Raw genomic sequence first — 25,726 nt, 5'->3', positions numbered from 1 at the left:
GCAAGGGGGGATCCCTGGGTGGCGCAGCGGTTTGGCGCCTGCCTTTGGCCCGGGGCACGATCCTGGAGACCCGGGATCGAATCCCACATCGGGCTCCTGGTGCATGGAGCCTGCTTCTCCCTCTGCCTGTGTCTCTGCCTCTCTCTCTCTCTCACTGTGTGCCTATCATAAATAAATAAAATTTAAAAAAAATGGCAAGGGTTGGACTTAGAAGTTAAAGTTCAAAAGGTAAACAGTGTGGAGAGGGCATTCCTATCAGGAAGTGAAATAGAACCCAAGCTCCATGAGCATGGTTGGAATGTGCTGTACAAGAGCTGACATCTTGAGAAGAGAGGCCGAGGTTCACACGTCCAGATGGTGGAGTTGTTGGTGTGCCTCTAAGTTGTCCATGGATGTGGATGGAGGATGTGATTGCATATGTGTCTCAGTTATAATCTCCAAACATGGCTTAAACCACAAAAATTTGTTTTTCACCATTCTAGAGACTACTTGTCCAAGTCCAAGGTGTTGGCAAGTTTTATTTCTTCTGAGACCCTTCTCCTTGGCTTGTAGAAGTCTGCCTTCTCTCTGTGTCCTTACATGGCCTATCCTCAGTGTGTCCTCTCCCCTTTTTATGAGGACACCAGTCACAATGAATTAGAGCCACTACTAACAGCCTTATTTTAACTTAATTACCTCTTTCAAGCCCCTGTCTCCAAATAAAGTCACATTCTGAAGCACATGGTATTCAGTGCCTTCCACATATAAATTTGTTAGGGAGACAACTCAGCTTATAGCAAGACACTATTAATTTTTTTGCAACATTATAGAAACTGAATATGAGGACTGAAGTAAGTTTATGGCAGTAAAATGGAAAGACAAAGATGCATTTAAGAAATACATTGGGTCTGTAAAATTCTAAGATTTCTATCTTAGGTGGGAAGAAATAAGGGGCACAATCAGTGAAATAAATAATTCAGAAAAGAGGGATCCCTGGGTGGTGCAGCGGTTTGGCGCCCGCCTTTGGCCCGGAGCGCGATCCTGGAGACCCGGGATCGAATCCCACGTCGGGCTCCCGGTGCATGGAGCCTGCTTCTCCCTCTGCCTGTGTCTCTGCCTCTCTCTCTCTCTGTGTGTGACTATCATAAATAAATAAAAAAAAATTAAAAAAAATAATTCAGAAAAGAAGCAAGGGTTTTTTGTTTTGTTTTGCGTTGTTTTGGCCGGCAGGGAGGCAGCAAATGATCACTTCATTTTGGCTAGGTTGAGTTTTTATTTTTATTTTTTAATTTTAGGTTGAGTTTTTAGACACAAGATGTTTAGGAGGAGTTGGCTAGTATATAGTTGGCTAGGTGAAGATGAAGTTGTGTGATACTTTAGAGGTCACTTATCTTTAATAAGCTCATTGTACTCCTTTTGGTAAATGGCCATCAACCAATTATGCATCAAAAGGAGAGAGTGAATTGGAGGAGAAGCCACATTTCATGATGTTTCAAGAAATGTTTGCTTCTACTAATTCTCATTGCTTTGGAAAAGCTCTTGAAACAAGCTTGCCTCAGTTTCTCATGATATATTTTATCAAATACACTGCAAATAAATACATGTGCTTTTCATTTATTTCAAGGAATGTGTGTTACTTTATTTGTAGAAGCTTCATTGGAATGAATGAACCAACATGCAATGATGGAGAGTTTCCATATCAGAGTTTTTAAGATTTGACAAGTTAAACCTTTTGAAATAGCAAACATTACCAAAAGGCCTGACTGCTTGTTACAGATGGATGCCTTTTCAAATGTGACTTTGGTAAACAAAGCTGCATTTGAGCTACAAGAGACACCAAAGGTCAGAGGAAGAACATTATTTCCAAGGGATGTGAGTAGGTAGGCAGAAACTCTCAATTTTATTTAAGGACAAAAATGACATTATTTTATTTAGGGTAATAATTGTAGGTAAGTGGGTAAACTGTTATAGAATGGTCACAACATAATTCTTAAATAAGTATCTCAATGTCCTACTTGTTATATTTCTCCAAGCTGGTTCATAGACCCTTGGGTTAGATCAGTGGTTCTCACCTGAGGTGATTTTGCCACCTTCCCCTCCCAACAAGAGGTATTTGGCAATGGCTGGAGGTGTTTTATGTTCATCACAACATGGTAGGAGTTTTGGGAGTGGTTGTTACTGGCGTTTAGTGGGTAGAGATCATGGATGCTGCTAAATATCTTACAATGCACAGCCAGCCTCCCACAACAAAGAATTACCCAGCTGAAATATCAGTAGGGCAGAGGTTGAGAAACCCTAGGTTCATAACAAAATAAGTGACATTTGCCTTAAAAAGTAGAGAACTAATCTTCTGAATTGTTTTCAAGTTTAGGTCCAATTCCTTCCAGAGCAATTACTTAGTGGGTAGTGGGTGGTGGTGATGCATATCCCTATATTTTGTTTCTTTTTTTTACCTGGAGTTATTACTGTTTTGAAATAATTGAATTCTATGCCTTAAACTTGTGGTTTTAGATGGAATTAAGCTATATTAGCATTTTATTTCTTTTCTTTTGTAAGGATTTTATTTATTCATTCATGAGTGACACAGAGAGGCAGAGACACAGGCAGAGGGAGAAGCAGGCTCCCTGCAGGGAGCCTGACGTGGGACCAGATCCCAGGATCCTGAGATCACAACCTGAGCCAAAGGCAAACACTCAACCACTGAGCCATGCAGGCACCCAGCATTTTATTTCTTTAATCTTATTTTGCTCACATATATATTCAAATAATCAGATTTTTTTAACTAAAAATTACTATGGAAGTTTGGAGCTCTACTGAACGTTCATATAGATCATTCAGTCTTAATGCATAGTCCAGTGTCCACTCCCTCAGTGTCTTTCTCTTTTTTTGGTAGGATATATTAATGGGGGTACATCTGTATATTTCATTATTATTTACAGAATATTTTTATATATATTTCCAATTTAATGCTTATAAATCCAGTGTCAGTCAGTTACTATTATCATAACCTTTGTAAAAATGAAAAGATGAGAAAACAAACAAGAAAAGCTTTCTCAGCTATTCAGGGCATAGTAACCTTAAAATAAAATAAAAGGTTTGTTAATTTGAATTCAACAAATACTTTTTAGACTCTTACACCAGTCCAGGTACTGTGATAAGTACTATGCTAAGTTCCAGAATTAAAGCCAGAGTTTTTTTTGAATCCTATGATGAAAGCTTTAGTCTCTTAGGATTAAAACTTGAGTTCTTTGAGAAGTTCCAGAACCAGAAAAAGGTTCGTATTTGATATTTGAGTAGCATAATGTTATTCAGTCTTATAGAATAAATAAGAGATGGAATTAACCATGGGACACCACAGACAATGTATTAATTAGTATCCTTAAAGTACTAGTAGTGGCAAAATTCTGGTTTTGAATGTTCTATTTCTATACCTAATTATCTTTTTTCCTGACTCTGCCGGCTACAGATTACAGATCAGCATATCTGAAAACAGCTATATTTATAATCATACACATCTGAAGAATTTTAAAATATCAGAACTAGAAAAGATCTTTGAGACCTCCCATTTCATACCCTATAGGGTCAGAGGGGCCATGCTCCTCCTTAAGTTAGAGACAATTACTAGGATAGAACAATAAAAACAAAAACTAAACTTCAGACATCCTGACTCCCAGTTAGGTGACTTTTCTACCAAATCTCTTATCTGCCTTCCTCACAGGGCACCATGTTTGATGGCAAGTAGGGTGATCAGCTGCCCTAGCTTGTCTGGAACTCTGGTTTAGTGTTGTATGTCTTACATTGTGGGAAACCCCATAGCCTGAGGCAAACTGGGACAGTCACCATAAATTGACAAGATGCATAGAAGTATTTGTTATGTGGATGAGTATTGCTGATCATAGACTGTTATGTCATTCACTAGTTTTCTTGCTGCATGTTCACCAAAAAAATGAGCTTTTGTTTCCATCCTACCAGTGTGAGGTCAGCTGATTAAATTTGTGTCCCTGTCCAGAGGTCTGCTCAAAATCAATCCTTCCTATCTCCATTATTGCTGGCCAGCTTTATCTGTCTTTCCCAGTCAATTTCCTAATTAATTATTTCCTATTATGAGAATGCTGTCTTTATTCATTAGGATCCTATCTTTGGGTATCAACTTATAGCATTTGTACAGCCTGCTGAAATATTTTCTGAATGAACATTGGTTACTGAGCATGGAAATCTGCCTGCTGTCAGAATTGTATAAGATGTGAGAAAATAAGATCAAGGGGTCATGGGCATGTTGAATAAGAAATAGTAGGAGACACTGCAATGTCTCCCATACATATGAGATATCTTTTCAACAATAGACAAGGTTATTTGTTTAACATGTTCCATTAACACCAGAAATAAAATCCCAGTCTTCTCATAAGCATAAGTCTTTGAGATGATTGGACCTATTTGTGAATAAAACTGGAATTAACCCCCAGATAAAGTTAGTGAAATTTTACTTTGAGTCTCTAAATGTCCAGAGAAGGGACAAATGTTTTCTTCTAAATTTTTTTTATATAAGTTCAATTTAATTAACATATAGTGTATTATCCATTTCAGAGGTAGAATTTAGTGATTCATCAGCTGCATATAATGCCCCATGTCATTCCATGAGTACCCTCCTTAATGTCCATCACCTAGTTATCCCATAAAAACCTTTGGGATGCAGCAAAGGTGGTCCTGAGAAGAAAGTATACAGCAATACAGGTCTTTCTCAAGAAATAATAAAAGTTTCAAATACATAACCTAACCTTACACCTAAAGGAGCTAGAAAAAGAATAGCAAATAAAGCCTAAATCCAGCAGGAGAACGGAACTAATAAAGATTAGAGCAGAAATCAATGATATAGAAATAAAAAAAAACAGTAGAATAGATCAATGAAACTAGGATCTGGTTCTTTGAATTAATAAGATTGATAAACCCCTAGCCAGAATTATCAAAAATAAAAGAGAAAGGGCCCAAATGAATAAAAACATGAATGAAAGAGGAGAGATCACAACCAACGCTGAAGAAATACAAACAGTTTTAAGAGACTATTATGAGCAATTATATGCCAACAAATTAGGCAATCTGGAGACAGATGTTTTCATTGAAATATAAAAAAAACTTCCATTTTCTTCATTTATGGAAGTACTATTAAAAGTATTTGCTTGAAAATCTTAATCTTTATGTCACAATGAGATACCATTTCACATTTAAGAAAGTGACCATAATAGAAAAGTCAGACAATAATAGTTGTTTGTGGAGTTGTAGAGGAATTTGAACCCTCATATATTGCTGCTAGGAATTTGAAATGGCACAGCCATTTTGGAAAATAGTTTGGCAGTTTCTTAAAATGTTAAACATAGCTATTTTATACGACCCAGGTATAAGAGTATATCCACTCTTGGGCATCTACTCAAGAGAAATAAAGACTCATGTCTACACCAAGACTTGCACATGAATGTTCATAGCAGCATTGTTCAGAATAGCTCAAAAGTGGAAAAAACCCAAAAGTCCCCGTCAGCTGGTGACTGGGTAAACAAAATGTGATCTATCCATACAATGGAATACTGTCTGCAATAAAAAAGAATAAAATACTAAATACATGCTATAATATTGTTGAGCCTGGAAAACATGCTAAGTGAGAGAAGTCAGATGCAAGACATCACACAGTGTACGATGTCATTTATATGAAATGTCCAGAAAAAAAAAACAAAACAAATACAGAGAGACAAAATGTACATCAGTTTCTGCCTGAAGCTAGAGGTGTAAATAGGGAGTAACTAACTGCAAGTAGACACAAGGGCTCTTTCTGGAGTGATAGCAGTGTTCTAAAATCAGATGGTTGCACAAATTTGTGAGTTTACTAAAGATTGTTAAATTGTCTACCTGAACAGGTGAATTTTATGGTATGGAACAGAACAGTATATCTCAATAGAGCTATTAAAAAAAAAAGAAAAAAGAAAGCATGCTCATCTCAATTTACTTTCCTTGAATTGACAGAGGGCCAGAAAAGGACAACAAGCTTAAAAGACCAAGATAATTTGAGATTGTGCATGGAAGGATTTCATGAAGTCCCTTGTTTCTTTATACACGGTTATTTTATGGAAAGAATTGAACCTGTGCTGCCCGGCAGACCTTCCCTATCAATGCATTTTGGAGAGCCTACCTTGCATTTTCCAGTCTAGCTCTTTTGTTCTCTTTCCCTCCATCTCATCACCAGTATCCATTTGGTGGCGTTTTAGAGCAAGGGCATGATGCATTTTCTTTATATAGGTTTGAACAGAGTTTGGGGCCTCTGTACAAGAAGACAACCAAAATTGAGGAGACTCCTTGTCATACAATCACGGAGTCTTATTATCCAGGAAAAATGACATCCTCCATCCTTTCTTCCCTCCACTAAAATCACCTGCAATGAGGGAGAGCAGAGACACCATTCCACGACCAGGATCAGACTCCAGCAGAATCACAGTGAGCTGTCCCAACCCACCTGCCACAGGCAGAGCATGGGGAGAGGAGGGAAGAGATTTGCAGTAGACAGTTGAAGAGGGCAAGAGAGAGACCAATGCTTTAATTCTTTTTCTTTAAGTTTCTTAAGATGGCTGTCTGCTTATCTATTCACATTCAAGTTTCCAGACCAGTTTGGCTCCCACATAGACGTTCCCTCTCCTCCCCCTGCCACCGTGGCTCCCTGCCCACACCCGGCTCGTTTTCCATTGCAGTACCTGGAAGTCAGCCCTTTGTACAAGTTAGGGACCAAATGAAAGCCGGCAAATGGAATGTGTAGGTTATTTACGGATTGTTGCCGAGCAAATTTAATCATGGGCCTGCTGTAACTCCATCATCATTTCCCTTGACGAGAACATCACAGACTTAAATTTTGCAAAGGAGGGAGAAGTGGCCATAATCCAACTATAACAGTAACAGCCAATTCTGCTGTGATGGGAAGAGGTGCTGTATTAGTGCCAATACATTAACCAACTTTTCAATTGCAGCGGGGAAACTGATTGCCATTACAATTCCCACAGTGCTCCTCCATGAAGGTAACAGAATTGCTTGAATGAGCATTCATTTCCAACTCTGCTGGAGTGTGTGTGTGTGTGTGTGTGTGTGTGTGTATGTGTATGCACGCGCATATGCTGTGTGTATGTGTGTATGTGTGTGTGTATAAGAGGGAGCGTGAAAGAGAGCAAGCAAATGACTGGTTAAGACTGGAGAGTAGACATGAGGGCGAGATATCCTGAATCATTCTTTCACCTCTAGTTCTGTGGTCTTGGGCAAATCAGTCAGCTACTATGATACTTGGGCTGTATTTACAAAATAATAATAATAATAATAATAATAATAATAATAATAATAATAATAAAATACCACCTACTAGTTGATTCAAGAGGATCACAGTTCTTTAACATGCTTCCCATTAAGAGATGAAGTCTCTGTCCCCTTCCCTTGAATATAAGTAAGCTCTGTGACTGCTTTGACTGATAATATATGTTAGAAGTGACACTCTGCCAATATCTGGGCACAGGCCTTCGAGGACTGGCAGCTTCTACCTCCTGGCTTGCAGGGAGTCCTGAGCTGCCATTTATGAAGTCTGACTATGCTGGAACTATCAAGCTAGAGAGGCCATCTGTTGGTGTTTCATTCAACTATCCCAGCAGAGCTCATTTTTCCAGCCATCCCAACATACCAGACATGTGAATGAAGCCATCTTGGATTCTCCAAATTAGCCTGGCACCACCCCAAGTGACCTCAGTTGGTACAACATGGAGCAGGAGAATTGCCCTCCTGATCTCTCTTTAAATTCCTTGGCCACACATTCATAAGGTATATGTAATTAGTTGCTGTGTTAAGCTTCTAAGTTTGGGGATAATTTCAACAGATAACTAAAACACCTACTAGAAGCTGTTGAAAAGATTAAGTGTAATGATAAAAACATTTATTAAATAGTAGTTTCTAATGCTATTTTAATAAGTATGATAACACTAATAAAAAGGGACATAACTCTAGCCTTGCCTGATATAAAAAAAAAAAAACTGACCTCTTATAAATAATATAAAGAACTAAAATCCTTCCTGGCCTGCAGGTTTCATCTTTAACAACAGATGGTATGAGCACTTGCTGGGAATAATTGAAGAGTCACACACGTCAAAATGAAGCAAGCATTTAGTGGATACCTCTGACATGCCAGGCACCATACACACATTCTCATACTTAATTTTCATAGGAGACTTATGAGGTGACACTGTGGGTTCATGTCTTACGGCGGGCTTAGAAAGATTGAGTAACTTGCACAAAGTTTCACAGTGAAGAAGTGGAGGGAGCCAAAATCTGAACGTGTGGCTGCCTGCCTCCATGGTAGAGAAGATGCCTGAATTGAATTGGTTCTTGAAGGAAATGTAAGTAGAATGACAGCAGATAGGAGACCTGGAGGCTTTGGAGGGACATCTGCACTGGGAATGGTGAGGAGATGAGCCATCATCTTTTCTGAAGAGCAGAGGGAAATGAGCTTCAATCAGCAGAATCTTATTCTCAGGGCTGATTGAGATGTCCAAGTCCCTCCTTCTCACCAGAAAATTGGCCCTAGTGAAGAAAGGTGTGGTAATGGGCCTGGAGAGACAGGCTAGGCTGGGTGCTAGAAGTCAGGGTGTGAATGATCGAAAACTCAAATGTTGCTTCAACTCACGGTTTCTGCTGAGTCTGACTTTCATCTCCTCTCTTGGCTTTCAGAAAAGCAAGTGCTGGCAGAGAACAGTCTGCTTCCTTTAGTGCTGGAGGGACACAGCCAATATCAAAGTTGATGAAGAAACAGATTGGACTTGTCAGGATATCTTCTGAACTCCTTGCTAAATCATTGTAGCCTGTGACCTAAAATAACTCCCACAATGAAACTTCTGGCTCATGCTTGCCTCTAGTCCTCTGTGAACAGCAAGACTCTCTGTAGCCTCTTATAGCTCTGAATTGGGCAGATGGAGTGAGAGGTTCATAGCTGACAAGAGCAGAATTCCAGGCTTAGTAGTATGCCCCTGCTTACCTCCTGGGGCACAGAGCCCCATGCTGCACTTGACTCCTCAAAGCACCTCATCTGTGGTACTCTGACCTCCTATCTTCCCCAAGGACCTTGACCTTACAGATAGTCCCTCATTCATCTCCTTGCAATTTCTTCTCTACCTCGATGTTACAAGTGTGCAAAATTAGGAAGTACTGATTTTAGCTCCTCCTATTCTCTGGCTTTGGAGCAGTAACTGGGTACAGCAACTAAAATGAAAGTACAAACCATCTGGAGCAATCGTGTTAGCAAAATAAAGTAAAAAAAAAAAAAAAGAGAAAAGAAAAAACAGTCCAGCTGGATTAAATAGGTACTATTAGAGTTAAGGCAACATTCCTACCTTTCTTTTCTCTGGAAGCTCTCCATCTAAAATATCATAAGGATGATTCTGAACATGATGGTCTCTGCAGTGCTGTTCATCTTATATTGGCTGGGGAAGTATGTCCCCAGCAACAAAACATTGTTTTTAATTAAATATAATAGGTATTAAAAAGTAGAAATTAGATTTGGGCATAAAGGCTGTTTAAGAGGATGATCATTCCATAGCTCTTGAAACCAAGTAACTAGTTATTTTATTTGTAGCATAGTGGAAGGGCTCATTTCAAGGGAATGAGGATTTTGGTGGAAATCTAGGCTCTGCTTTCTCTTCTGAAATTTTACTGACATTTTCATTCTGGGTTTTACAATATCTAGTCAAGGGTCTATTTCCATGTAGAGGGGAAATGTTACCACTTACATTTAAGATCCTTTTACTGATTTCGTGAGATGACCAAGAGTTTTCATTCCCAACAGCAAAAGTCAGCCTAGCCTGTTTGTTCAATTCTTCCATTTTTGTGGGTTTTTTTTTTTCCCCCTTAGTAAATCATTTCATTGTCTTCAGAGTTAGATGATGAAAAAGATACAGGTAGCAGTGCATTCACTTCTTACCCAATTTGGGTGTATTAGTGAGACTTGTGGGGTCATACTTTTTTCTTTTCTGCCAGAATAGCTTCTTGATAGTAGAAAGGAGACATGCCATGATATTCTAGAACCACATGTATCTTTCTTAACATTTATGGAATGAATGTGCCTCACTTTGTAGTTGCTACTAAAGAGGTTTTGTTGTGGTCATGGTTATCATAATTAGGTGTTGGGGTAGAAAGAGTCTGTGATCTGTATTTACCTTGTTATCCTTGTACAAAAATATCTAGTCCATATAATTTTATAAATTCCTCTATAAATAACCAATCTCCAATCTTATCTAATAATCATATGAATTACTACCATTTGTTAAATGTTCATTTAATAAACCCTAGCTCTTATGTGAGCTTCACATGTATTGGTAGCTTTAGTCTTCATGGTAGCCATGCAAGACAGTTTACTATATCATCATACCATTTTTCATATAAGACAGTGAGGAACAGAATGGCTAAATAACTTGCCTAAGATCAGACAACTAGCAAAAGGTAGGACTAAGATTTTATCCTAGGTGTTCTGGAAACTGCCTGCACCCTGAGGCACTGTGTTGTTTTCCTTCAAGAGCTCAGAGGGAGGAATGAGCTGTGTTCCATCAAATAGTGCCATCACCAGGCACATGTCTTTGTGTCAGTTCTTGGCTTTATCCAAATTTGGCCCGTATAGTACCTATTATTCACTTTAAGTGCTTAGAAGTTGCATTAGGACTAGATTTACACATGTGATGGAAGCATCATTCCAGAGATTTTCAATATCTTGTGTCATGGTAGAGTGAGCCATGCTCCTGGGTCTTCCAAGGCTGTGTCCTTTGTTCTTTAAAAATTGTAATACACTACTGTCACCTACTGTATTAAAGTAGTCGTTATTTATTTGGTCTTGGAATGCTTTCTCTCTCTTGTTGCTTTGGAGAATAAGCATCTCATTGTCCTTAGTTCATTGCTTTTCTTTTTTTTATTATTTATTTATGATAGTCACAGAGAGAGAGAGAGAGAGAGAGAGGCAGAGACACAGGCAGAGGGAGAAGCAGGCTCGCTCCATGCACCGGGAGCCCGACGTGGGATTCGATCCCGGGTCTCCAGGATTGTGCCCTGGGCCAAAGGCAGGCGCCAAACCGCTGCGCCACACAGGGATCCCCAGTTCATTGCTTTTCACATTCTATTTTCCCAGATGTGACACATATTCCTCATTCTGCTGAATTCCTTCATATGGACCAAGGATGAGTTATTCTTCAATTAGTAAATGAAAGAAGAAAGATACAACTGACAGCAAAGAGCAGAGATTAACTTGTGTCTGTTTGCCCTGATAGCCTTCTTAGGATATCATTTCAGAACTTTCGCTAAGGAAGTGGAAAAAATAAATGAAAACGCGAGTGAGGTTTTGAGTCATCTTTCTAAATAAATAATTGTTCCCATTCTTCTCCCAGCCAGTATGTCAGCATAAAGTCTCCCTTGACCCAGGAACCAAGAATTATATTAGTGATCAGTAAATGCATCACATTCAGAAGAAAAAAAATGACATAATGTGCTGCGGAAAACAAAAGTCATGTGAGAATCTGGGGAGGGTGGTCAAGGGACTGATTTCCTATGTCCAACATCTCATTCCATGGACTGATTCACATTCTCTCCTGGTGTCAGTGCTAGAAAAACAGGCGTTTGAGTAGAAGTATTTCAGAGTACAATATAGAGAGAAGCCAAGATATTATTCTATAGCATGAGCTTTGTGTAGATTCTGGAATGGTTATTATTATTCAGTTGAAAAATGAAATTAGGGATCCCTGGGTGGCTCAGTGCCTTTGGCATGGGGCGTGGTCCTGGAGGCCCCGGGATCGAGTCCCACATCGGGCTCCTCTGCCTGTGTCTCTGCCTCTCTCTGCCTCTCTCTGCCTCTCTCTCCCTCTCTCTCTCTCTTTCTCTCTCTCTCTTTGTATCTCATGAATAAATAAATAAAGTCTTTAAAAAGATGAAATTAGAGAAGAATTTGGCTTGCTCTTCCATTTTAAGCACAGGCAAAGAAAGGAAAGTTGAACCATCCATCTTCAGTAGCTATAGACCTAGGAAGATTGTTGATTCTGAATAAAGGTGAAACTTCCAGATGGTTAGTTTGTAAGGAATAATGATTTATACTGCCTATATTTGGATAGGCACCTCTTGCTCCAAGGAAATACATAGAGGGATTTATATGTGATATTTTTTAGGTTCTGGAGATAAGAGAATGTAGGGACTGGTGCTCAGCTGTGATTACTCCTGAACTCTGCTACTTTGGGATCCTGGATTACCCAATTTCTCTGTGTTTCTTTGTAATTAAAAGTGGATATATTAAAAAGTGGATAAATTAAAAGTGGGTCGTTAGAAAGATTAAATAAACTAATAGAGTGTCTTGACCAATAATGGCATGTAGCCAGCACTCGAGTATTGTTAGTGAAAATAATTATCATCATCATCTTATGACAATCCCATATTTGGGAACTCCTCACTCTGAGATGTCATTCATACAGAACAGAGGTGGTTTGGAAGCAACTACCATTGCCTGTCATGGTTTTGGGTCACTTTCTTCTTTTCTACATGCCCAAGTCTAGCACCATTGTAACCCCAGCTGTGAGTCTTTGCCAAAGTCTTAAACTTCTTAGAGCCTCAGTTGGCTCATCTGTAAAACCTACCCAAGTGCCCTTTCCATCTTAACAAATTTAAAACAGGCTCACATCTTATGTTGCCCTCCACTCTAACCTAACTTTGTTTTTAAAGAAAGGAATAGGTTAACAATCCATAATGCGAAATACTACCCTCAGAGAGTTCTTACTCTCTTGCTCAAGAATCACACCTCAGCCTGAAGGAGGGAAAGGGGTTGGAAGGACAGTCGCATACAAAGGCATTTTCAGTAAATTTCATGGAACAAATGAGGTATGCAGTGCACACCTGCCTCTTAGGATTAATTCTCGGGTTACAGTGAAGCTCGGAAAATTGCTATTTCTTGACCTAAAAGGAGGTTAAAACACTTTCAGTGGAAATCGATTCACTTTAAGGTCTTTAGCACTGTTCATATTTTGTAAAAGTCTCTATGACAGGGCTAGTTTCAACTGGCACTTTATGTAGCAGTTGTAGGAAGCTCATCACATCCAGAGTGGGATCTGAATGAGTGTTTAACGAGATGGGCTATTTCCTTTGTTTCACTCCCAAGATAAAAGGGGAACATGCCCCAGATTCTGAGACAGCTAGGGATATTGGGCATCTTATACATGTCTGCTATGTAAGATGTGGCAAAGCAATTGCTGGAAAAATGAAATTAATTCTTCCTGCTGCTTTTATTTTTCGTTTGCTAAGGGAATTTATGTTACACATGGTCAGGTAGCATTATGTACAATGAGGAAAATGAGGTGTGAAGGGTTCATTCAATAAAAAGTGATAAATCCTAAAAGATCATTTGGAGAAAAATGCTGTTAGCAAATGTTTGAGAAGTATGAAGATACTTTTTCATAGGTTTTTAGGAAATGCTATCCTAGGTAATTGTGACATTTATACAGTTGTTCTTTTCTTCCTTGGAAAGAGAATGATAAATATTGAATGGAATTAAATGAGAAATAATGCAAGCTGTCAGTCACAGCCTGAGATTGGTTGGGGAAAATTGCTTCATGAGGAGACAAAGCATCATCACGGTCATGACCAACAAATTAAAAAACAAAACTCAAGTTATGAGAATGATCTCACTGACAAAGATATATGTGACCAGTGAGGAATAAAGAACAGTTATGCAAGCTAAACCAAAGTGTAGGGAGGATGTAGAGAACGGGAACTTTCATGGAAAAGAAAATCGTACAGCTATTTTGAAGAAGAATTTGGCAGGCAAATTTGAATATGTGTGTATTGAAAGGCCCAGTATGGCACAGTCAGGTGTATACATAGAAAATGTCTTGCTCAGGCACACAAAGTAACATGTATGAGAATGTTAACGATATTTGTAGTAGCAAAGAGATGAAAACAAACTGGAAATAAACAAATAGAAAAACAAACGGAGCATAAAATATTCTTCTGAGGGCCTACTACACAGAATCCCCCCAAAATAAACTAGTTGTATGTATATTAATGTGAAGAGATCAAAATATTAACAATAAACTGAATGACTGTATAGCTCATTGCTGTTTATGCAAATAAATAAAACATGTCCATACATAATACATATACATAAATAAAATTTGTAGGAGGTGGATCCAAAGCACAAACATGCAAAAAGGCTAACTTTGAGGGAGGGAAATATGAAATAAAATAAAATGGAAAAGACAAAATTGAACCAAATGGAGAGGTAAGATAAATCTAGTTAGAATGTCAGAAGTCAAGTTGTACCTGTATCTACATATAAAGGTTATCTATTTATATATGTATAGACACATAAAAGGATATCTACATACAGTGTATAAAATATCTTCTGTCTTTATATATATAAATATGTCTCTCTCTATAAAATCTGAATGGTATTGAGTTATAGTGTCATGGTATTGAATCCCCAAGGGAAAATCAGAAAAAATGGGATGGTTATTCCCCAGATGAAGGGAAAATGTTGCAAGGAATGCCAGAAAAACCTGTCTGTTTCTCAAACCCTGGAACCTTGAAGAAATAAAGTGATGAAATACAGTGGAGTGATTTGGGGGAAACTAAACTTTTAGAAACAAATTTTTTTTCCTAAGGAATTCATAAAAACTGAAAAAAATTATTGATTTTTTTAAAAGCAACCGCCCTGATGATGGCCCTATCATTTGAGTCTCCAGAGCATTTAAGGAAACAGTATTTGGTTGGCCAAAGACAGGATGCCAGTTATGTGAATGAAAGAATTGAGTTACTTTTTGTTGCTTGAAAGACACAATTAGTACAATTAATAGATAATAGAAGGGATTAAATAACAGTAGGATAAAATTTTCTTACTCTCTGCCTTTTCTACTGCACTGGATTGGGGGTGGTGGACTGTTATCTCTCTATTGTCTAACACCTGCCAGGGATGTTGTTGATGGTCTTGAGACATGGTAGACTGAATGCACCCCCCCCACAAATTTTCCATCTTTAGTAGTCTGTAACTCTATGCAAGTTAAGCTGTACCCATTTTGAAAGTTGCTGAACATGATGTGGCTTTCTCAGTAGCACTGGTTTCTGTATTGAGAGATAATGTTTTTAATTGTTAAGTTTGTAAGTCCCAACAGTTTTGCTCATTGAGAGACCTTAGTATATGTTTCCCACTCCCTCACCCCATGATTCTTGGCGCATTGTCTTTATAGTAGCTATCCAAAGAACTCAGAGAAAAGCTATATGAATAGAAAACCTGTCCCCTTTGATCACCCACACTAGAAATACAGATGACAGCCTCTTCTAATCTTGAATATTTAATTTAAAAAATATTTTTCTATTACCAATTCAGAGTTGAGATTTTGCTAACCGCTTCAGGAAAATACCATAACTATAATGTAAGTATCATTTTTAAAAGGAGTTGTAGAGCTATTTTACTGCTCTCCAAGGGATATGGATGTGGGAAAGAAAGAACCCTTTGTGTTTCAGGAAAATGAGACATATGATCTGACATCCTGGGGAAGCACCTAAAAGCTTGTAGGTATTCTGAGAGACAATTCCCAAGTGACGAGGGAACAGGATTTGAAGTTATAAGAGAGAGAACAGATTTGAGAGTATTAATTTTAGAGGAATGATAGTTCTGAAAGAACCGTGGGATGAAAAATCTGGCATTATAATTGCTAACTCAAATGTGAGTCACTGTTTCTAAATGCCTGTACATTATATATCTTTAAATATACATATCTTTAAAAAGTGCACATCCTTGCTTTATGGCATTCCTCCTCTTTTAGCTGGGACAAAGATAATAGCATTATCTAAACATTTCTTAATTGCTTTAGCTCTAGCTCTGCCATGAACCTATATCCTTGTTCTGGCACCCTGAAGATGACACAATGTAACTACTTCCTGTTTTGATCGGATCTTTAAAAGGAAGTGGCCTCAGACACGAAGATCATGGTAGTCAGGAGCCAAGATGCTATCATTAGAGACACAAGTTCCTGAGTGTGACTTCCTTTGGAAGGATGATCAGAGTCTGCACGTAGGTATGCCATGGATCTGAGTGCACTGCTTATCAAGAAATGTGTTATCTGTGCCAAACACAAAGCTGGCTGGATGTAAACATTAAACACATATGATTTATACATAGGAAATTTATCAATATATTTACAACTATATGTATTATATATTTACAACTTTTTATATTATATATTTATATTATATATTGTATATTATATATTACAACTATTTATATTATATATTTACAACTATATATATTTATCAATATATTTACAATATATATGATTTATATTTATGAAATTGGTCTAGCAAGTGAGCCCCTGTGGTATAGGATAATTTAATAAATATTAACAATGAGGTGAATTCTCTTGGTGTGAGATGCTCATTTCCCATTCCTGTTGCTGCCTTCCATTGGAAGTGTGTTAACACTCTTGCCTTTCCCCTTCCTTTTACTCACTGTGCCCTAGAGGAGATATAATAATTTCCCAACTGGCAAAATTGAGGAGAAAAAGCCAAACATACCGGCTCCGGTTCCCCTTTTTTTCTCTTATGATCCTGTATGGCCATAAGGGTCATAAATCCTTCCCATCTCCTCTCATTGATGGTCTTCCTAGGTCCAAAATTGCTATTTAATTCTGAAGTTCAATATTTGGAAACCCATATAGCCTCATCCTAAGCTGTAGCTTCCCAAACTGTTAGCAGAAATGATAGTCATAATTTGACCTTCCATTAGCCTTAACAGTTTGTCTTCTCAGTTTATTCAGAACCTAGCATGAGAGTGAGAGGCTTAACATCACTGAGAGGTTAAAAGGCCTCATGTTTCAACATACAAGATTATAGTGACTCTGAGAGCTCACACTAGGTGTGTCCTCTTTCTCAAGAAGAGGAGCTTGCCTCTGAGTTCAGTGACTCATAGGACAGAAAGCTTTTTATTCCAAGCAAGATGGCTGCAACTCTCTTTGGACCCTAAGTTCTCTGTGTCCTGGGTTTACCAGAAAATCCCCTGAAGAGTTAACACATAAACCAAGGCTATCTCACACCTAACTACTAAATACTCTGCTCCCTTCCCACCGATCTGTGTGTATTCTTGTGCTTGTCTTATAAGAAGGGAGAGGGACGGGGCAGAGTCCTGACCTCAATTAGGGCACAGATGTACCTCACATGATAGTTGCATATTAACTTTATTATGTTTTCAAACTAATTTTTATAATAGATGTACCGTAATCAGTTTTCAACCAACCATGCACAAGATTTCCAGTTTTACATGTTTACAAGCACTTTGTAGTAATACCAGTCTTTAAAATTTTAGCTGTTCTCGTAGTTCTATGTTGCTATGGTGATTTTAGTGTAGTAGTTGTACAGCGTTACCTTGTGGTGGTTTTGAGTTTACCTAGTGTTGAAAGAACTTTCACAGCTTTTTGTATATGTGCATTGATCTTCCTTCATGAAGTAAGCTCAAACCTCTGCTTTTAAAAATTTTATTTTTTTCCTGCTCTTTAAAAAATTACATAGCGGGGATCCCTGGATGGCTCAGCGGTTTGCCGCCTGCCTTCGGCCCAGGGCGTGATCCTGGAGTCCCGTGATCGAGTTCCACATCAGGCTTCCTGCATGGAGCCTGCTTCTCCTCTGTGTCTCTGCCTCTCTCTCTCTCTCTCTCTCTCTCTCTCTGTCTCCCATGAATAAATAAAATCTTTTTAAAAATTTACATAGCTTATCTGATTATTAATTTTGAGGTTTTAAAAGTACATTTTCTGGATATAAGTCCTTTGTAATACATTTATTTTGTAAATATTAACTCTCAGTCAGTGATTGACTTTTGTTTCCTAACTGAATCATTCAAAGAAAATAAAGTTATAGTTTTGATGAAGAATTGATGAAGGCCAACTTGTCAATTTTTTTTCATGGTTTGTGCTTTTTATATCTGAACTGAGAAATTGTTGTGATACCCAGACCTTGAAATGTATTTGCCTATCTTCTAAAGATTTTATAACTGTGGCTTTAATATTTAGGTGTGTTATGTATTTTATTATTTTCATATGCTGTGTAAGATATGTGTCTGTGTTTTCACATGGGTGACTAAATGTTCTAGCATCCTTTATTGGAAAAAGTGTCCTTTTACCATTGGATTACTTTGGCAGTTTTGTGGACTAGTAATTGACTATGTGTGTTGGTTCTATTCCTGGACTCTGTTTTGTTCTGGTGCTATGTATTTATGTTTTCTTTGTACCCAAACCATACTCTCTTGACTACTATGATTTTATAGTAAGTCTTAAAATCAGATAATGTGAGTGATCCAATTTTAGTCTTCATTTAAAAATTATTCTGGTATTTCTACATTCTTTGCATTTCTACCTAAATTTTAGAAGTGCCTATTTCTATGATAAAACCAAGTGAGGCTTTGGGATTGTCTTGACTCTATATATCAATCTAGAAAGAACTAACATTTTTACAATATTAAGACTGATTCAGGAACATATATGGTTCTCCATTTATTTTTCTGTAATTTCTTTCAGTAATGTTTTATACTGTTTAGTGGATAGATCTGTATGTATTTTTCTAGCTGAATCTAAAAACATTTTAAATGTTGATGTTATGAAAGTGTCAATTTCAATTTCTAATTATGTGTTTCTAGTAGGAGAAATACAATTGATTTGTGTATTGTGAATTTTATATCATTGTTTGAAGGATTTTGTTATATTCCTTCAAAGAGTGTTGGATTGTGTTATAGTACAAAGCTAAATTAATTTGAACCTATTAGATCTTTTTGAAAATTATTTTTAAGCTTTGTTATGATATTCCCCAAGTGATCTGTAACCTAGGGCTTTCATTCCCACTACTAAGAATGATGCTCTTCTGAGGATTCTTTTTTTTAGATTTTATTTATTTATTAGAGAGAGAAAGCATGAAAGAGAGTAAGCGAGTGAGAGAGAGAGAGAGAGAGAGAGAGAGCACACAAGCAGGGGGGAAGGGCAGATGGAAAGGGAGAAGCAGGCTCCCTGCCTAGCAGGGAGCCTGACTCAAGGCTCAATCCCAGGACCCTGAGATCATGATCTGAGCAGAAGGCAGATGTTTAACCAACTAAGCCACCCATGGCCCTCTTCTGAGGATTCTGTCAACACTTCAAGTATCAGAAGGTCTTTCAATGCTAGCTGGTTCAAAGGTTAGCTATTCCTAGAGCCCCATATGAACTCTGGAAATTGTTCTTCCTACTGCTTTCTCATTGTTCTTACCCTGGCATCAGGTAGTTTTCTCTCCCTCATTCACGGATGAGTAGTTAATTCCATCTGTAGGGGGAGCTTGCTCTCTTCCTGTGCAGCTTTCTCCTTCCCCAGATAGTGCCTCACAAATTCTAGCCACTTCTGTTTCCTCAACTCAGTGAGTTCAGTGTGCTCCTTTGGGTTGTTCCTCTTTGTGCTAAGGACAGGAACATTTTTCAGGCTGTAGGGTGATGCAGTCTATGGGCTCAGCCTATTTGTCCTCTTTTCTAAGGGATTATCATCCCAAACTGCCTGTGTCTAATGTCTGAAAACAGTTATTTAATGCACTGTATTTTGTTCAGTTTTGTAGCTGTTTGCTGTGGCAGGGAAATTGCTGCATCTGTTTGTCTTTCATGGAAAGAAGCAGAAACCAATACTTTTTTGACCCTTTAAATATCCTAGAGAAAAGATGTCCATGACTTTTGTGCAGAAAGCTGCAGTAGGAACCTCATGGTGGCTTATTCTGAAAGGACTGATGCCACTTTCCACAAAGTTCCCAGTCTACTCTCTTTCCTCTTGGTATGGGACAAAATAACTTTGTCTTGATTTGAATAGGTCTACAATTATTACAAGTCCTTTGAGCCTTCCTTAGAGAAGAGGGATAAATCTCAGAATGACAAAAATCGGCATCTGTGCTCAATAGAGGAGAGCAAGGAGCTAGATGGATTTTAAGATTGCATTCTATGTGCCTGCTCAAGATACAATTGTCCTGGTTGCTAATAAAAGGAGACACATATTTTTATCCTGTAATCCCTATGCAGGCATGATACTGCACAATCAGTTGTAGAGATAACTTCACAAAAGAGCAGTTTCACAAATTTCAGGACACATTGTATCTCTACCTACAATCATGAATTTAGCAACTATCCACCCCAAGGGGCTGACCTGATGGAAAGAAGTTTCTTTCAAGAAAGAAAACTTGAAATCAAGAAAATGATGACATCACAAGAAGAAAACTTAACTGATTTATTAACCTCACAAAGCTGAAGATTATTTATGTTTAATTTGAGTTCCTTCCTAATCTTGTCTAGGAACATGATGTGGAAATAAGCATATTTAATAAGTGCATTTGTACTTTATTAGCAACACCATCAAAATCATGTGATGGCAGCAGTGTATGTGTGAAATGTGACTGGTTTAAGCATGGTTTGACATAAAATGCACGTGGATCCTGGCTTTGCACACTGGTTCTGTCATTACTCATTTATATGACAGTAGACAACTGTCATTCTCTCTATCCCTCAGGTTCTTTTTCTGCAACATGTCTTGGTTGGTCTAGATCAACAGTTTGCAAATGCACAGGGGATGGTAGTGGGAAGTGGTTTAAGTCATTAAAGTTGGTAATGGGTTCCTTTAAATAGGGCAGCGGGAAATTGCCCATGTTTAGGGAACAGTTAGTTGCAATGAGGTGTTCTCATGACTTAACTCATCGTTAGCTTAAAGCCTATGGTCACTATCCATATAAACGTCTCAGTACTGCCTTATCTATATCCCTAAAGTTTTGGTATGGTATGCCTTTATTTTCCTTCATCTCAGAATATTTTCTGGTGTACACTACTTAATTTCCATATATTTGTGAATTGCTGAAATCCTTCTGTTATTGATTTATTTCATTTCATTGTGGTGATACTGTGTATAATTTCAATTCTTTTACATATATTAAAGCTTGTCTTACAACCTAACATATGGCCAATCTTTAAAAATGTTCTATGTTCACTTGAGAAAGTGTGTATCCTACTATTGCCAGGCCTCTATTACCTGTTATTTATATTATTAAATAATATATTATGCAATAAAATTTTTACTAATAACACATTGAAATTTTTGAAAGAATCTCTTTCTTTAAAGATGCTAATTTTTTAGAGCAGTTTGGGGTTTACAAAGACATAGGTACAGCGATTCCCCATACACCCCTGCACGTACAAGTGCATAACTGCCCCCATTATCCACATCAATTACCAGAATATGTTTTTTGTTTTGTTTTGTTTTGTTTTTTTACTAGGGATATGCAATATGACATATCATAACCACTTGAAGTCCATAGTTTACCTTACGATTCACTCTTGGTGTTTTGGGTTTTTTTTTTTTTAAGATTTTATTTATTTAAGAGAGAGAAACGATAGCAAGAGAAAGCATAAGCAGGGAGAAGAGGGAAAAGTAGGCTCCCTGCTTAGCAGAGGGGATGTGGGACTCAATCCCAAGACCCTGGGATCATGACTTGAGCCAAAGGCAGAATCTTAACTGACTGAGCCACCCAGGCGCCCCACTCTTGGTGTTGTACATTCTGTTGGATTGGAACAATGTGTAATGACATATAGCCATCATTATGGTATCCTACTGAGGACTTCTACTGCCTTAAAAATTCTCTGTACTCTGCCTATCTGTCCCCTATCCCTAAACTGACAGCTACCAATTTTTTTTACTACTTTCATAGTTTTGCCTTTTTCAGAATATTATGTGGTTAGAATAATATAATATGTTGCCTTTTCAGATTGGTTTCTTTCACTTAGTAATATGAATTTAAGTTTCCTTCATATTTTTTCATGGTTTAATAGCTTTCATTCCTTTTTATTGCTGAGCAATATTCCATTGTCAGGATGTATCACAGTTAATTTAGTCATTCCCCAACTGAAGGATATCTTAGTTGCTTCCAAGTTTGAGCAATTATGAATAAAGTTGCCATAAACATCTATGTGAAGTTTTTTATGTGGACATGAGTTTTCACTCCTTTGGGTAAATGCCAAGGAATGTTATTTCTGGATCCTATGGTAAGAGCATATTTAGTTTTATAAGAAACTGCCAAACTGTCTTCCAAAGTGGCTGTACCGTCTTGCATTCCCATTAGCAATGTGTAAGAGTTGCTGTTGCTCCGTACCCTTGCTAGCATTTGGTATTGTCAGTGTTCAGGTGCAGAGTATTATCTCATTGTTTTAAGGTGCATTTGCCTGTTGACATACGATGTGGAGCATCTTTTCATGTGTTTAGTTGCCATCTGCATATCTTCTTTGGTGAGGTGTCTGGTAAGGTCTTTTTGTATGTTTTAAAAACTAGGTTCTTTTCTTATTGTTGAGATTTAAGTGTTCTTTGTATACTTTGGATAATAGTCCTTTATGAGATGTGTCTTTTGCAAATATTTTTCCCAGTTGTGGCTATCTTTTCATTCTCTTGATACCGTCTTTCATAGAGCAGACATTTTATTGAAGTCTACCTTATCAATTATTTCCTTTGTGGATCCTGCCTTTGGTCTAAGACAGCATCACCATACCTTCTAGGTTTTCTCCTGTGTAATATTCTAAGAATTTATCATTTACATTTCACATTTAGGTCTCTGATCTATTTTGGGTTAATTTTTGTGAAAGGTATAAGGTCTGTGTCTGGATTTATGTATTTATGTATTTATGTATTTATGTATTTATTTATTTATTTATTTTGCATGTGGACATCTAGTTGTTACAGCACCATTTGTTGGAGACTATCTTTGCTTCATTGCATTGCCTTACATATTTATCAAAGATCAATTGAATATATTTATGGGGGGTTCTATTTCTGGGCTCACTTTTCCACTGATCTATTTTACTATTTTCTTGCCAATACTACACTGTCTTGGTTACTATAACTTTATATGATGACTTGAAGTTGGCATCAGTCCTCCAACTTTGTCCTTCTTCTTCAATGTTGTATTGGCTATTCTAGGTCTTATGCCCTTCATGTAAATTTTATGATTAGTTTTTGATAACCACAAAATAACTCTCTGGGATTTTGACTGGGATTGCATTGAATCTATAGATCAAATTGGGAAGAACTAATAATATTGAGTCTTCTTATTCATAAACGTAGAATATATCCCCATTTACTTATTTCTTTGATTTAATTCATTGAGTTTTGTAGTTTCCTCATTTAAGATCATTTACATCTTTTGTTAGATTTATACCTAAATATTTCTCTTTTTCTGTGACAGTATAAATAGTATTTTTTTTTTATTTTAAGTTCTCCTTGTTTGTTGTATGTAAGAAGACAATTGACTTTTGTATAGTAAGCATATGTCTTGTAACCTTGTTATAATCATTTGTTAGTTTTAAGAATTTTTGTTGTTATTTTTGTGATTCTTTCAGATTTTCCATGCCAATGATCATGCTACATGTGAACAAAGACTGTTTTATATGTTCCTTCCCCATCTGTATACCTTTTCTTTTCCCTTCCCTTCCCTTCCCTTCCCTTCCCTTCCCTTCCCTTCCCTTCCCTTTCCTTTCCTTTCCTTTCCTTTCCTTTCCTTTCCTTTCCTTTCCTTTCCTTTCCTTTCCTTCTTTTCCTTTCCTTTCCTTTCCTGTTCTTCTTTCTTTTCTTGCCTTATTGCATGAGCAAGAACTTCCCATATGATGTTAGGAAGTTATGAGGGGATTTCCTTGCCTTGTACCTTATGTTAGTGAGAATGCTTTGAGTTTCTCATCATTAAGTATGCTGTTGGCTATAGGTTTTTTGTAGATATTCTTAACCAAGTTGAAAAATTTCCCTCCATTCCTAATTTACTGAGAGCTTTTACTATGAATGGGTATTATGTTTTGTCAAATACTTTTTCTGCATCTATTGATATGATCATGGATTTTTTCCTTTTTAGTTTGTTTACATAATGGGTTACATTTATTTTTGAATGTTGAACCAGCCATGCATACTTGGGATCAATTCCACTTGGACATGGTATACAAATCAAATTTTTTAATCTAAGTTTACATAAGAGATGACTTTGAAAATTTGTGGGTTTTTGTAAGATGTGAATGGAGTATATGAAGGAAACTTCTCAGAAAACACTGGACCAGATAGTCTCTGAGTCTTCACATGAGTATATGCTTAGGGCTAGTTTTTGGTCTAGCAGAAACTCAGCCTGCTATCAAGGAAGAGAAAGGAAGATGAGCAATAAACAAAATTGTGATCATTTTTACTCTCTTAGGAAAAACAGGTTGTAAAACCATTTATTTATAAACATTCTTCCAATTCCTATTTTATATCAATTTTTATATTTGACATTCATGGTTATGTAAGATGTTTTAATCTATTATTTTAGAGTGTAATTAATGTTGGTTTTCTCAAATACAAGTTTTGTTATCAAGGACAAATATCCTAATCCTGCCTCCAACTGCATATATAATGAGACCAAAATGTACAAATGTGGAACAGATAAACCAGGGGTCAGAAACTAGTAGTAGACTTACTTCTCATAATTTCTTGGACTGTAGACAATAGATTACACTGCTCTGTTCCTTAGTTTCCTATTTTGTTTAATTGGGAAAATATCACCTGAAATATGGATATTGATGACTTTTTGATCTAGACCTTTTTATATTATGTTTTGGAACTATCATCATATATCTTCAGGGCAAAATTATTTCCTGATTAAATATTTTACTTTCTTTCCTATGTGTGTTAGGGGCATTTTCTATTTTCCTCATGCACACTTTTTAGTGCTAATAATGTGTGTTATTCTTTAAAATCAATGGAAGTTATAGAGTCATAGCAAGAAAATGAAGAGAGAAAAGAAGAAATATAGGCTTCTTTATTTCCTTGGTATATTATATCCTTTTAAATACTGATCTCAGTTTGGTAATTCAAAGTAGAATGCTGCCATAATAAAAAACACAAAATATATGCATTATCTTAGAGACTAGATGTAGACAGCAAGATTATTATCAGAATCTGGAAGGATGGTATTCCATGTTTTGCAATGGCAAGTTATTTGGTAAAATCTTTGATAATTCGAAAGGCAGATCAAGTAGCCCAGGGAAAGACTTCTCACAGAAGTGAACAAGTCCAAAGTGTTCACCACTCAGTCTGGAAAGTAAGGGGTTGAAAACACAAAGAAATATAGCAAATTAAGAAGTCTGTTGGGAAACAAAACAAAACAAAACTGTATGTGTGGCTTTGGGTTCATGAGCTGACTACCTACCATTTAATGAGTAAGAAGTTTACTAAGCTTTTAAGATTGTTGTACCATGGAAGAAACCAAGAGCTAGGCTATAGTGTCTCTCCCTATTAGAGACCATGACCCATGAGCTCCCAACACCCTACAAGCAGGAAATAGAGTATAAAATCTGCTTTGCCCAAGGAATACCAGTGTCTATTGCATATGTGGTCAAGTAGAAAACTGCAAAATGTAACTCCTGCCACAGAATGGAGCCATGAACCTCACACGGTTTGAAGTTTCAGTTCAACACTTAGAACAGTGCCTGGTATGGAGCAAATGGGACATAAGTGTTGCTATTGTTGCTACATTTCCTCCTTTCTCCCTCCCTTCTTCTTCCTCTTTCTTTTCCTTATCTCCTTATCTTCCTCCTTATCTTCCTCCTTCTTCCTCATCCTCTCCCCTTCTTTTTCTTCTTTTTCTTTTCTTTTCTCTCTCTCTCTCTCTCTTTTTTTTTCTTTTGCCT

This window comes from Nyctereutes procyonoides, unplaced genomic scaffold (genome assembly GCF_905146905.1).
Source record: "Nyctereutes procyonoides isolate TBG_1078 unplaced genomic scaffold, NYPRO_anot_genome, whole genome shotgun sequence".
NCBI lineage: Eukaryota > Metazoa > Chordata > Mammalia > Carnivora > Canidae > Nyctereutes > Nyctereutes procyonoides.
The sequence above is the reverse complement of the archived record's forward strand: the minus strand, read 5'-3'. Positions refer to the sequence as shown.